The sequence below is a fragment of the Numenius arquata genome, chromosome 13 (assembly GCF_964106895.1).
Source record: "Numenius arquata chromosome 13, bNumArq3.hap1.1, whole genome shotgun sequence".
NCBI lineage: Eukaryota > Metazoa > Chordata > Aves > Charadriiformes > Scolopacidae > Numenius > Numenius arquata.
In genome coordinates, this window is record NC_133588.1 from 15,691,292 (window position 1) to 15,705,895 (window position 14,604).

Genomic DNA, 14,604 nt, shown 5'->3' on the forward strand with positions numbered 1-14,604 from the left:
GTTAGGCAGGCAGTACCTTCCCCAATGTCATGTTTTTGTTAGAACTGGGGCATACATTACACACAAATTTGAGATTATCTCTAACAATTATCTAAAATTAACTGTGGTTTTCTAATGAAAAACATTAAGAGAAGGATCTGATAAGAAGTGGGCCTATTTATAATACTTGCTACGAGGAAGAAAGGTTTGCTACTCTGAGTGAAACCAAAATGTGCCGTGTGTCAGAGTATAAAAGAACATTGGCTTCCTTTCCTTTACTTATTAGCAGCAGCACTGGGAGTTTATCACATCTGTCGGTGGTTAACTGGAGAGCCAACTGGAAGAAGTGTTCCCATTTCTGTGTTTCTTTTGGTGCTGTATCAGTTGCTCTTTAAACACCTCTGCTCTTGTAGAGAGTGTACACACCACGCAATGTCACACGTTGCAACTCTGAGCTCTCCTGGCAGCTTTCTTAGCACGGTGCGTGTCAGAAAGAGGCACCAGCTTGGGCAACCCAGGCAAGTTTGCATCTTTTTGGTGCTGCACCGAGGCAAGCCCCATGTGCATCTTGAGTTTGATTAGCGTGGGGCTGCTCTGGCTGTGCCACATGGGCACCTCGTGGGAGTATCCTCATACCACCACCATTACTGCTGTTCATGCAGACAGCCTAAAACAACGGGCCTTAGAAGCTAAAAACACAAGCTCCTGAAGAGCCACAGGGCCAAGTCCTCTGTAACACCGTATTTCTTTAGATGAGACTTGGCCAGGGGAGCCCTGCCCTTGATTGATTCAAGGGACTCCAAAATAAGCATGGTGTCCACGTGGATGTGATGTCTGTCTCTTCCTGATAATGGAAGGCTGGTCTTTGAAGCTGGTCTTTGAGTGATCCCAGTGTATGCAGGCTGTGAGTGAGATACCAGCAACACAGGTTACGTACCCTCCAGACCAGCCTCTCTGGATCTTTCCAACACAGAATGACAGGGGAGAAGCAAACATTGGTCTTATAAAAAGCATGTTTCCCTTAGTCCAGTACTGGGTGGGAACCAAGTCGCCGTGTATAGGGACTCCTCCGTGCTATACAGAACACAAATTATGGGGAAGGCTTTGTAGCAGAGAATAACAGCAGAGAGGCTCCTTTTTCCAAGTCACTCTTTGTATTGCAGGCCAGAAAACGAGAAAAAGAGATGCGGTGGTTTCTCATTTGGCTTTTTGCACAACTTGGACTGCACAAAGCTGGGTTCAGGGACCTGAATCACAAACAAGGGAGTTACAGTGAGGAACGTTTGAAAGCTCTGATTTCTAAAACCATCTGAAATTCGGCAGTTTCACATCATGGGATTCTACGTGTGCACTCACACATCTAAGTTCTTCTCTTCCCTTAACATGAGTTTGAAAGAACCCAAAGACAATGAGTAAGACTCACATTTATCATAATATGTAACCTAAAATTCATATGTTGAACAAATTCCCATGCTGATTAAACAAAAATACAAGTCATTCCACTGAATGGAAGGACCAAAAGGTCGATGGATCTTGACAAAACTTTCAATGAACTTATTGGGGCTTCTCACTTGTAGGAGCCACGGAAACCAGGTGGATTTTGTTGTGAGCCATATTCCGTAGTTCTGCTTATCAGTCATGTGAGCATGGGTAATTATTTTCACCTCATGTTTGCTAGTGCTGATTTACTTTGCATTTGACTGGTCTTAAAAAAAGAAAATCTTTAATCTAAACCAAACAACCCTTAATGCAACCAAATGTTTGGATGAAGAAAGGGCAAATGTCTGTGTGTTTGTGAAAGCAGCACCAATAAAAATAACCCAGACATCATCTAGTATCATAATGCCACCAGGCAATGCAGAGTAACTAAGAGCCAGGTGTAACGTTACGAGGTTGAAAGAGGTTCCACTCTCTCTTCAGGAGACTGGTTTTAACTGGTGAAGAGGTTTACAAAAAATGTAGATACAATTTCTCCAAAAGGTTTGCAAATCTGACTGCTTCTTTTGTTTGCATTTCATTTTTACAGAACAACTTTTAACTTTTAGAAATTTCCGCATGAGAAATGTTTTCTCAGCTGCTAAAGCTAATTAGGAGACACAAGGATCGGTTTTGTTATATTTTCCTCTGAATAGGAGTGAAGTTATTTCATGCAATTTTTTACACGACTCTGCTGTGTGATGGGCTGCATACAGAGTAGTTTATTTATACCACTTTATCTCACACCTGTTTGGATACTGGCTGTTTTATGGTATTTAAACATACTATTTCTTGCCAATTGCTTTATCTCCACAGTTCCTGCTTTTGCTGCAAATGTTTCTTATTAGCTCTAAAAGAAACATCAATTGCTCCCTGAGCATTATTAGCGAGGACAAAAATAACATAATTGTTAGTTACTTCCAACATGTTATCACCGCAGACCTATAAAACAGACATTCTTTCAAAATACTGTAGGGGCTCTTTTACTCTGTTGAAAATAAATAATACATGTTTTAAGGACTTGTTATTTTGCTGGAAGTTTGTTTTTAAATGGAAAAAAAGAAAACGATCAAAAAAATCCCCGAGTTTCACTGCTGTGCGGTGTGCTTTTCTGAGCCATTTTGTTGTGCCACGACTGAGCACTCCTCTCTGTCGCTGCCAGAGCCCGAATGTAGAAGATAACATCAGGCAAAGGCCCACAATGGGTGCACACAAGATTATTCAACATGGAAAATGCGTAGTCCCTCAGGGATCCATCTGGTATGACTATTTCTCTCTCTGGCCTCGGTGTCGTAGGTCTGATAGCAGTGACAGCCCTGCGAATAGGAAGGAGGTGTGGGCAACCCCTCTGCACATACTGTTGTGGGGCTCTGCGCTCTTCAGAGCCCTCAGAATTTACTAAAGGACTTCTACTCCCCAAAACTCCTCTGAGAGGGAGCTGCAATGTCCCTTCTGCAGAGGTGGCACAAGTCAGATGAAGTTATTTACCCAAAGTTAGGTAGACAGATATTCTTATTGGCAAGGAGGCCACATGAATGCTTGTACTTCTCATCCCATCACCCTGTCACATCGGTACCAGGACCATGAGCTGGTACCAGGGCAAGGGTCCTGTGTTCATACAGGACCTGTCCTTTAGGCAGCATGTCCTGGCACCACCGTTCCTGGGACAGAGGCTACTTAGAGCTTGTGCCAACTCCTAACAGCTCAGCCTGGACTGGCATTGAACGTTCAACCTCTATTAATCGCCCATAACCCCATCTTGTATTGTTGTATTGATGGCCAGAGAGATATCAGACGAGGGGAAAAGAAGTGCTGAAGTGTGTGTCCATGACTGCAACGGTCTGGATATTTGCCTCAGTATTTGCCTGCCTAGTGCAAACCCTTCTTTCATTACAGTTGTCAGGCAAATACGCCTCGGTCGCAGATGGGACACAACAGGACTGCCCAGAGAGAGGAGTTCACTTTCAAAGCAAACTGCTCCGGCCGGGATGGCTCACTTCATGCCTGGTTTCTGAAGGAGGTTCTTTTATCCACAGCCAGAGCACACACCACCCTCCATCCTTCTTCCTTGGGTGGTGTTTTTACTGGAGGCACTGCTGGATCTGAGCTTCGTATTATCCTGCCTTACTGCTACTGTTTAAAAACCTGTCCAACTTGAAGACACGTGTCAGTGCTCCATTTGGAGCCTCAGCTTATCATCTCTTGGTTCTTTATAACCAAAATAACACCATTTTAAACAAGCTAAATACCTGGAGCCCTACACGAGCTTTTCAGAATGAAACTTGCCTTACCAATTTGGGACTTTTACTGCAAAAAGCAGAATTTCCAAAGGGCAGAATTTCTAACCCCAACTTGCCTTCAGTGATCCTCAAGGGCTGGAGTTTAGCTCAGAAACCACAAACTAAATAGGGTTGTTTGTTGGCTGGGTATTTTTGTCATTTCCCTTAGGCTTTGCTGTATCAACATGAAACTCAAAAAGCCCAATTTGCATTTACACTCAGGTGCATTTGCACTCCCCTTTGTTAAAACAAACAAACAAACAAGAAAACCAGTTTTTCAAAGCTCATTCCCTACGAGGCTAATGAGAGGTTTCTTCCACTGAAACATCTGGTTTTAGTCACTGCTGGTTGGAGGATACTGACAATTCCTCTGTTCTCAAAATGTAGGGAAAGCGGTGTTAATCCTGGGCCTGGGGAGCTACCACGACTCCAGCCAAAATAGCTCTTGTGACTATAATGATTCATTGCCATTAGATATTTTATGGTGCATCAGAAAATGGATTTTATTTGTACGAGGCTTTCTTAAACTAACAGTGAGACTTTTGTGTAAGTGAGAAGTAGGCTCCAAACCTCTGCAAATTAAACAGAGATGTGTGACTGATGAATCACACATGAACCAACAGTGCCTGATTTCATTACCTTTATTAATTTCTGTAATGCACACCATGTAATAGAGGCTTCATCTTCAAGGAAAAGCTTTTAAAGGTTTGCAGAGGAGAAAATAAACTTCACTTGGTTTAGATGAGAAATGTACTGAGCTACCTGCACAGCACAGTACGGCATGGCGTCTCTGCTCAAAAATGCTGTAAAAGAAGGTTTCTCTCGTGCAGTGTGTGCTGCTGTTTGTAAGACTAGACCTGTAAATCACACTTCAGTCATGAACGTTTTCCAAGTACTTTCCAACAATATATCACATTGCTCGACAATTTAAGACTGTCTGACAGAAGACCGTGTGTACCAGTAATGAGTTACATAGGCATGGGCTGGTGATACAGTCCCAGCATCTTTCCATGGTTCACGTTTAAATCTTCTTTCTCACACTTTCTGAATGTTTTACTATATTTTTCTTCTTTGAATTTGTTACCATTAGGGAAGAATGAGCTAAGCTAGATTTTGAAATCTGATCTTTTTTTTTTTTTTTTTTTTTTGTTCTAAATCACTTCCAAGCCTGGGGACCGTTTGTATACGCTATACATATATTCTCATGAAAACAGTAATTCTTAGAAGGTTTTGGCCAAGAGAATTTGAAATTCCTTGAGATTTTTCTGCAGTTGAACACAACCCTTGTCTTAATTAAGTCTCTCAACTGAACCTCAAAACCCAGACTAACCCTAAATTGAATCCATCTTCAGGCATGAACATCTTTCTCACCACTCTATATTTTATGCTGTATTTATTTTTGACGTTGGTTAAAGGCAGTCTTGCTTCTTTGGTATGGACAGTCTTGCCCAATTCTCAGATGCGCACAGGTTGTTCTGCTCTGGTTTACAAGTGTTGCTCAACACAGCAAACAATATATACACTCAGGGAAAGAATTTTCAGTGTAAGAGAGTTTGTATATTCTTTACTATCACACTGAAGATATAAATCCTGCCTTAGTATTTTCATCATTCTACACAGTTGCTGCAATTACTTATCTATAGCCTGGACTATAGCTCTTGTTTTACTGTTTAATGCTTAAAAATCCTTAACAAATGTCAAAGCAGAAACAAATTATGTTTTATCTATTTTGGTGCTTGTAACTAAATTGCCTTTTCCTACAGTAAGACAAAACCAGAAGAAAACCCAAGCACCTATCACAGATGTTCACCAATTGCATATCTCCATCAGCACGCGGCAGAAAGCAAAAGCAGTTAATACAAACCTGGGTATAATCATTTACCAAGCAGTTTGCAGAACATCCGTGCCCACTCTGTTTGTAAACCGGCCAACATTTTGACTCGCGTAGGAGACACATGTAAAATGCTGGATATCTGTCATATGAAAGCTCCAGTGTAAATAAATAAAACTCTGTAGGAGTCTCCCACAGTTTACACCACATCACAACTCCTCTTACACAAGACAGCTGTAGGCACAGCAGAGATACCAGCCCACCATCCACGCCTTCATCCTCCCTTTATCAGGAGGCTGGTTACAGCTCTCCTCTTTGTAGGTGTGTAACGAAGCCAATATGAAGTTGTCTGTCCAGCTCAAGCACTGAGCAGACACCCACCATGTGTAAATTGACCTCCTCTTCAGCAGGACAGATGAAAGCTTGTCTCATAACTGCTCTCCTTCCAGCCACGGCAGGTTTTACAGCCCCGTAACTCAACCAGCCCCGTGCTCTGTGCCTCGCTGTAGGGGGAATGGCGAATCCCTGCAGCACCACCTTCCAAAAGTCGTCTCTTTGGAGAGCAGATGAAGAGAGGAGGCCCCTGGCTTGCCAGGGAGATGCTGCCTCTGTGCGTACCTCAAGGAGCACAATTGCTAAGCCCTTGCCGACGTTAGGACCCAGGAATCCCATTGCCATTGAGGGATCCCATTCATAGCGATGAATCTGCGCCGTCACTTGCCTGTGAATACTGTACCACCCAAATGCACAGCTCCTGTGCAGCGATGCCTCGTCCTGGCCTAGTGCTGCCCAGAGCCGAATATTTCAATTCAATGACCAAAATTCGTTTTGGAAAGGGTATAAGGGCCTGATGCAAAAGCTGTTAAAGTCAACAGTGCAAATTGCCACTGGCCATTGCCGTGCAGGGATGGCTAACACCGGTAAGAAACTGCTCCCTCGTTTCCAAAATGCTTTGGCTCACATTTTGTATTAATGTCTCAAAAGCTTCACATAGTTTTAGAGTGTGTTCTCAACTCTGGGAGGCGAATTGTTGGGAATTTGTTTCTAATGTAGGTAGTTTTAACCGACTATTCAAATATGTGACCTTTTAAAATACTGGAGAATTTTGACATATTTCAGATCTCTGATAAGAGTCTACTTTAAAATAAAAAAACAAAGCTAAGAAAATATCTCCTTCTGTTTCTGTTTATAAACTGAGATTATGAGGGGGAAAAAAACCCAAACTTGTCTACTTGCTTCCTTTGTTGGCATACCGGTTTTGGTCAGTGAAGGAAAATGGACTTGAAATAAATTCACGACCCTTTTTGGTTTTGAAGGGGGAATTCCCTTCGGAATAATATTTTTCTAGAAGCCTGCTGCAGATGATATATGTGCTTTATCCCTTTAACGATGGTTGTTGTGACGCTCATAGAAGAGCAAGTGCAAGCTACACTGCAGGTTCAAAAAGTTGTACTTTAACACACCAATGACTATTAATGAAACACTTGGAAAAAGATTCACGAAACCAGGCCATCTCTTTAATTATTAGCTGTGCATTTTTCATTCAGTAATTTTCTCCCTGACCTCTCTGATATTTGGGTAAATCAGTTAATTCTGTTGAAATCTGTGGAGCTAAATTGGTTTACATAAAGTGAGAGGAAAATTTTCTTCAGAAAAAAAAACACATTAAAATGTATTTTAGAAGCATATTTACTAGAAGAGCTTCATCTCCATTAGGGTCGACTTTTTGGTCCTTTATGGTTTTCAAGTCCTTACTAAGAACCAGATTCTAAAGTAAGATTAGAGCAGTGCATCAGTTTCCAATTGATTGCCTTACAGATGTTTAAAGGGAAGTATGTTATCAATGGAGATTATTATCTCAATAAAAATATTCAGTGAATGCTAATGTTATTCTTTTCTCATTTAAATATAGAGATCAAGCCAAGACCCTTCTTGCTTGAAGTAAAAAATCTCCATTATCAGTTGAACAACCTACTCCGTGAGTATTTTTAATGGATTTTTTTTGCTTACTTTTTCATGTAGAAATCAGACAGGATTTCATGTCCTCTTCTAAGATCAGTACTTGGAATGAGATCATTGCGATCTCACATACACCTAGGCCTGAAAAACGAAAACATCTAGAAGGAGAATTGATTTAAAATGATCTTTCTTGACCTCTTTTAATGAAAAAAACACCAGTCTTTTTTATAAACAAAAGATTTCTGGCCCAGAAATCTACTATCCTACAGCAGCTGCGAGAGAGACTGGCAAATAACAATTTATGTAAAAACTACATAAACAAAATACTTCTAAAATGCAAATATTAGTATTTGGTTACCAACATTTTAAATTACAGTACCAGCTATGCCTGGTGGCAGCCACGAGCCGCAATCAGAAAGCGGCTACTGAAGACGTTTGTCATCTTCTTTTATTTTTGCCATAATTCCACTGACCGCTTTTTGTGGTGCTTTTCAGGCCACCAATGGTCAATAGACCAGATCTGATTAACGCTACTTTAGAAGGTAAAAGTCTAAGCAGCAAAACCTAGCTGAACTCACCACATCTCTTACTTGGCTTTGGACCAAGTCAGCAGGGGCTTGTCCCTCTGGTACTTGTGACCTGTCCAGACCGTTTTTCTAACGACTGCTTCAAAACTGAGCTGTCACCCCAGTTTTGAAGGGGAAAATAGAGAGATGTGGAAATCTTTAGAAAGGAAAGTAGATTTAGTGCACTGTTGATAGACTGAATCACAAACATCCTCTTAATCCCTTAGATTCTGTGTCTGTGACTTTGCATGGAGGGTAACGTCCCAGGAAAATGCAACCCCAGAGCACACGTAGGGAGAGACAAGACCAGTATGAGAGGAATAGCCAGAATGTCACGTGCCAGTTATAAGCACAACCTTGACCCAATATGTCCTGCATGATCTGCTTAGCATTTGAGTCAAAGAGAGGAGAGGAGCTCTCGGATAATGGCATGTGGGCCTTACAGACCCAGGAGTGGGCAAAAGGCATCGCTCATTATGCCGTCAAGGACTCCACATGCCAGTCTATGCAATCTGATTTGCAATCAATTGCAAGTGATTACACATTGTTTATCATCGATTGGCACAAGGCATCCTTGAGAGAATAATGAGCTGCAGCTGATGACAATCAGAGACTACTGTCTCGTTGCAAGTTTGATTGCACATCCTTCCACTGGTGCAATCGAGCACCCACCACCACCACAAAGCACCACCATAAATAAATAAATAAAGGGTGGCACCAGAAAGCGAAACACTAAGAGCTCTTTTGAAAAATAAAGGCTGAATGGAAGTTCTTCAGTATAATATTAGCAAGGTTAACGTCATTAGAACACTTTGGATTAGAAAGGTGATTAAAAGGTTTCAGTAGATCTTCCAGTTTATTTTCTGGCAAAATAAAATCTGGACAGCAGGCAGTCATTTCTTTAAATAAGCAGGAGAAATTTTGAACCAAGGCATCTAAAAGAAATCTATTCTTTTTAAGTAAAGTAGGTGGCCAAGTTAGAAGCTTGGAAGGAAAGAGGAAGATTTTAAGACAATCTACTAATACCTGCTGGTTACCAGAAATTCCCCTGGTCTTCATGGCGCGGCCTGTCTTTCTATCAACGACTGCACAGAGGGCAAAAGTAAGTAATTATATTATGTTGAAGCTGTGGACATTATCAATTCAGTGTATGGCTGTTTCCAAGTGAGATATCCAGGCCTAAATGTTCTAGAAGACAGCAGTTAAAATTGCAGTAAGCAGCAGATCGTGGCTAAGACTCTCAGAAGGGGGAGTCCCTCCCTGACTTTATACTGTGCTTAAAGGATGGGGGCATTAAGGATGGTGTATTCGTTGTGTGCCTGGCCTGGTGTAGGTGGTGATCAATGAAACAGATTCTGGAGTTACAAATTTGCTTAAAAAGTAGCAGCAAATGCAATCATGTGTTGTACCTGGCTCAGTACCAATGGAAATGTGATGAAAAATATACAGATTTCTTCACTAGGGATTTAATTTTTGGAAGTTTACATTCAAGGTAAGCCTTGAAAACCTATTTGCTGTCCCAGCAGCGTCAGCAGGAACTTTGCCATTGCCTTTGCTGGAACTGAGATGTTTGCCTTCTGATCTGGAAATCAGCTTCATGCAAATGAAGCAAAGTAATTTTTTTTGAGATATTGTGTTTCATATAGCTATGACATTGTTCTCACTGCTTCCCTGGTGGTCAGGTGTCCACCACCAACATCATGGGTTTATTCCCTGTGTGCCAGCTTATACGTTCTCCAGGGTCTGGGACTCCTGTTTTTAGCATTTCAGACAACATGGATTCAGGCTGAGTTATCTCACTTTCAGTGATTATTCAAAAAAGGGCAACATGCTCTAGCGCACAATATTTTTTGGAGTAACTATCAGCCAGTGGATGAATCAGGTGCCTGAAGATCTCAATAAAGCTGTGAAAGAGAGGAGATTAAAATTGTCTCTTTACATGCCAGAGAGGCATCCAAGTGACCAGGTTTTGTTTAGACCCTTTTTTTTTCACAGGTCTCCCCATACCAAGCTCCTTCAGAAACCCTGTTTGCAGCTCTGTGGGCTCTAAATAAAAACCTGACACTCTCTTCTCAACCTTCACCCAGTTGCCCAGGCAGAACTGACCCGTGTCTACAGGCTCCCCAGTTCATAGCCTAATGTTAAGGTACACCCCTAAAATTCAGTGCTTTCTAACAAATGCCACCAAGCATGACTTAGCCCTCTCCTTCACGGAGAAACATTGAGTAGAGTTGTACTGGCTTGTTAGCACAGAATACAATGTACTTGGTCTCAAACTGTAAATCAATATCTGTATCTGAGAGGTGACATTTCAACAACTGTGGAATGCTGGAGCCCGTTAGGATCACTTTTTTTTTTTGTAAAGTGTCAGATTATAAAATTCATAAATAAATGATGAGCACACCTCTTTACAACACCATGTGTGTTTGTGTGTGCCTGTGTCAGCACCTTTGCGGATGCAAGCATGGTGACCCTGGAAAAATAGTCTCTGCAGGTTTACACACTTGCCCTGTGCTAGTAAAATTTGAATTTAGCATTGACATACCCTGAGCTATTTAAATACCCTCAGACCCTGGACAGGCGAAAGGAATCACAGAAACATAAAGCTAGAAGAGACCTGAAGGGTTCCAAGGCAAGACCAGTCAGACTTAAAAAATCCCCAGCACATCTTTGTTGACTTCATTCCTTAAAACCACCCTGGGATGGAACCTCCACCACCTCCTCGGGTGTTCTGCTTCAGTGCTTCTACTGTCTGAACCATCAAAGAGGATTTTTCCTAGTATTTAACCTGAATTTTCCTTCCTCTAGTTTAAACCATAGGGAAAAATAACCAAACTGAGCAAGGAAAAAAACGGGGGCTAAAAGGGAATTCTGTTAAAAAGGGGAGCTGAATGAAGAGAAGAAAGATGTTTAACTGGAGAATTGACTGAAAAGGAAGTGAATGTAAAGAGGAAAGGCTATGCAGAGGAGGACAAGTAGTTCCCTGCACGGGCAAGAGGCTGTAAGAAAACATTTTTTGGGGGGGGTGGCAAAGTAAAAGAGTCTCTGAGAGTAAGAATTTTCCTTGCAATGGTTTTCCCTTTTCCCTTTTATCCTCTTTATAACCTTTTTCTTTTGCACCTCTCCATGCTGCTCAGAACTCCCCCTTCTAACTGTGCTATAGGGGTTTTTGCCCTATAGTTAGAGGTTTTTTTCTTCTGTAGGTTTTATTGGCCAAACAATGTACTAAATTGTCAGGATGCAGCAGGGAATTTCTGAGGCCAAACACGCAAATAATGAGCATCGGTGACTGTAGTTGAATCCATACTCCAGGACAGAAAATTTTCAGACCTCTTTCTCTATTTGTGCATTTTAATACTTACTTACTCGATGTGAGAAAGCTCAAGAAGGAAAATGTTTAACCAATCTTACATATTTTACATAAAAAATGGCTTTTGAAAGACTTTTTTTAAGCATCTGTTTATTAGCCCCCCCAACGCCTCCCTGGAGCATTGGCAGTCCTACTTTACGTGAAATGATAAGAGCAACCCAAGTGGATGTAAAATGAAAAAAGAGAAATAAAATCAAATCAGAGAGGAAACACTGCTAAGAAATACGTGTTAGTTTATTAGTAGTAGGCTACTGGTGAAAGACAAAAATAAAGTTTGTTTGTGACTTTGACTTCTTAGATGTTGCCACGACATTGTAATTTAATCATAACCTAATAATTTAGCAATTCCCCACTTCCGAGTAACAAAAAGCCATTGTGAGAATAGCAGTCAATTTTCAACTCTACTTGTGTCTTCATCATGGCTAAAACCCCTCTTATTTCAAAAGACCACAAGAAATCTGGCGAGGTGAACACACACAATAGGAAGGCTGAAGTTATCAATAGAGTAATTTACAATAATTGTATTTGCAAATTGAACATCATTATAATAACAATAAGTATAAAATCCCCCAAAAGATACTTGATGCTCTTGAGTAATTACATGCAATTAATTTGTATCTAATTCCAGACTCTGGCACGCTCTGTTCTAGCCTTTCTCAGAAATACTTGCTGGCAATGAAAAAATAAGATGCTGCCCAGGCCACCTCTGCTGGGAAAGCTTTATGTTGTGCAAGAAGGGTTCAGATTTGGCAAAGAGAAATGGTGAGTCTGCAGGGAAACATCTGAAGGATCACAATTTGTCCCGTGTACATGTGATAACAGTATTTATGCTATTATTCCAGTTCAGGCCTCTGGCTCTACCTTCTCACATTGCTTCTGCTGGCTCGTGCTGAACTGTGCCCCTATAGACAGTATGGACGTAAGTGCCTTGCACTGGCCAAACCAAGGCAGGGGAGAGAAGACCTTCAGCTCTCTCAGCTCATGTTTTCTTTTCCCATGCTGATGAGTGAGGAGTAGGAGAACTGGAGCTCCATCTTCCCAACTGGCTGAACGTTTATCACTGAATAGTTTATATTCCCACAACTTTAATTGAAGAAAGGAACTAAGGACCCTACATTATTTCTGGACCATGCTTCTTGTTTGGCTAGTTGTAGGAAGGTTTATGCAGACCTTCAGAGACCAATAAAAAAAAAAAAAAAAAAAAAAAAAAAAACCACAACAGAGAGGGAGGAAGAATATGGGGAATCTAGAAAATACAAAGATTTTAGAATCCAAAAGTAAAAATACCTCAAAATGCAAGGGCTTGGTTTCGTAAGCGTATATTCTAGACAAATCAATATTATTCAATGTGTCTTGGCACAAAGTTCCATGTTATAGCTCACTATTTATATTGATTTTCATCTACTCTTCTTTTTAAAAGTTCAGTTTCAACTTGTAAAGGAAGAAAAGAGTTGAGGCGAAGCATAGGGAAATCAGAAAGAACCTAACAGACACTTTTACTGCTTTACTTCTTGATACACTGACCTAGTCGTTGTTAAGATGATTGAAGTAATTCATTAGTATACTTTGATTTGTTTTTAATTCGACCGCTATCAGACACAAGGAAAAGCTGCATGTCCTTATGAACAGATGGACGTTCCAGGTGTACAAGTGGACTGGTTTGGTTGGTTTGGGAATACGTAGTGTACTGTATACAGGTACCCCAAGCGGTACACTGGGTGTGGAGAAAACCTCCATGGCTCGATCTTAGCCTACTAAAAATGATATCTTGCAGATAAGAATTCACCAAAAAGCTCCTGGCAAGCATCTTGAGTTATCTGACAGAGCACCGCTGCCTTGGAAGATACTCACGATGAGCCATCCACCACCTCAAGTCACGGAGGTGCAATAGAAATTTGTACTGATGTACGGAGGTGTTGGAAGGGATGGAGATTTCTGCCTCAAACTCCTGCTAACCTGGGTAGGAGAAAATGGGATTCCCCGGGGGCAGAAGCGATGGCATCTCTGCAGGCGCGGCGGGGGAGGCACTGTGCAGGCAGCTGCCTGGCTTTGCTCCACGCGTGGATTTCAATATGAAAGGCACGCAGACGGGTGCGTGCTGCAAGATCCAAAATCACAAGCATCAGTTGTTGCTTGCTGTTATTATAAGCAGCCCTGCACTGCTTTTTCTCTTGGGCAAGAGTGCGTGTGTGTATCTGTGTGTGTACATATATATATATAAAAATACATATATGTGTAGGTATGCATAGCATAGAAATGAAACTGGTACAATCTAACAAGCTCGGCTTTGATGTTAACGCAGTAAAACAACACGTTTTATTTGAAATAGCTTGTGAATAAATATTGTTGCAGGCATCACATAACAAGCGAACTCGAAACTGCTACGCGCTGTAGCGTTGAGGCTCTGTATAATTAGGTCAGTGTTATAGCTAAAGGGAGGAGGAGCCAGCTCCTAACGATGCAAAACACTGAACTTTTAAATTATAAAGCTTTATCTGCAAGTTAACTGGGAGTTACCTCCATCCGATGTTAAGGGAGACCTGTTCAATGTCTTAAGTTTTTTCTGGAGGGATCCGTAGATGACAAAACAGTGATTTGGTGTTGTCTGCTCACTGGGGGTAAAGTAAAAGTAATCCAGACGTAGAAATGACTGCCCGAGTGGAAGAAATGGTGGGTAGAGGGTAAGTCTCCCTGAAACAGCAGGAGCAGTTAGCTGCAGCGGAGCTCCAACATTCAAGTTTTTACATTTTTGCATATTCATCAGATGCTCCTGGGAAGGGTGACTCTCAGAAATGGAGTTGTAATTATTTGTTTTGGAAATTAAGTTATGTGTTAAAGAACACACGCGCCTCGGGACTTCTGTCTCTAACAGCTACTTAGATTTCAGTAAAGTAAGTGAATAAATGAACCGAGTGAAACTGAGAAGAAAGCTTCTGACTCACATCCTCTTTCTCCTGACTGTAATAAGAAATGTCTTGAAAGCAAAATGTACCATTTTATGTTATCAATAAACTCCCCGTAGAGTTTATGATAGAGTCATTTACCTCTGAATGCTAAAGAGGGGTCGGGGACAGAAAAACACACTTTTTTTTTTTTGAGACATTTCAAAAATTTGGTTGTGGTGCAGCTTGGAATGAAACTGCA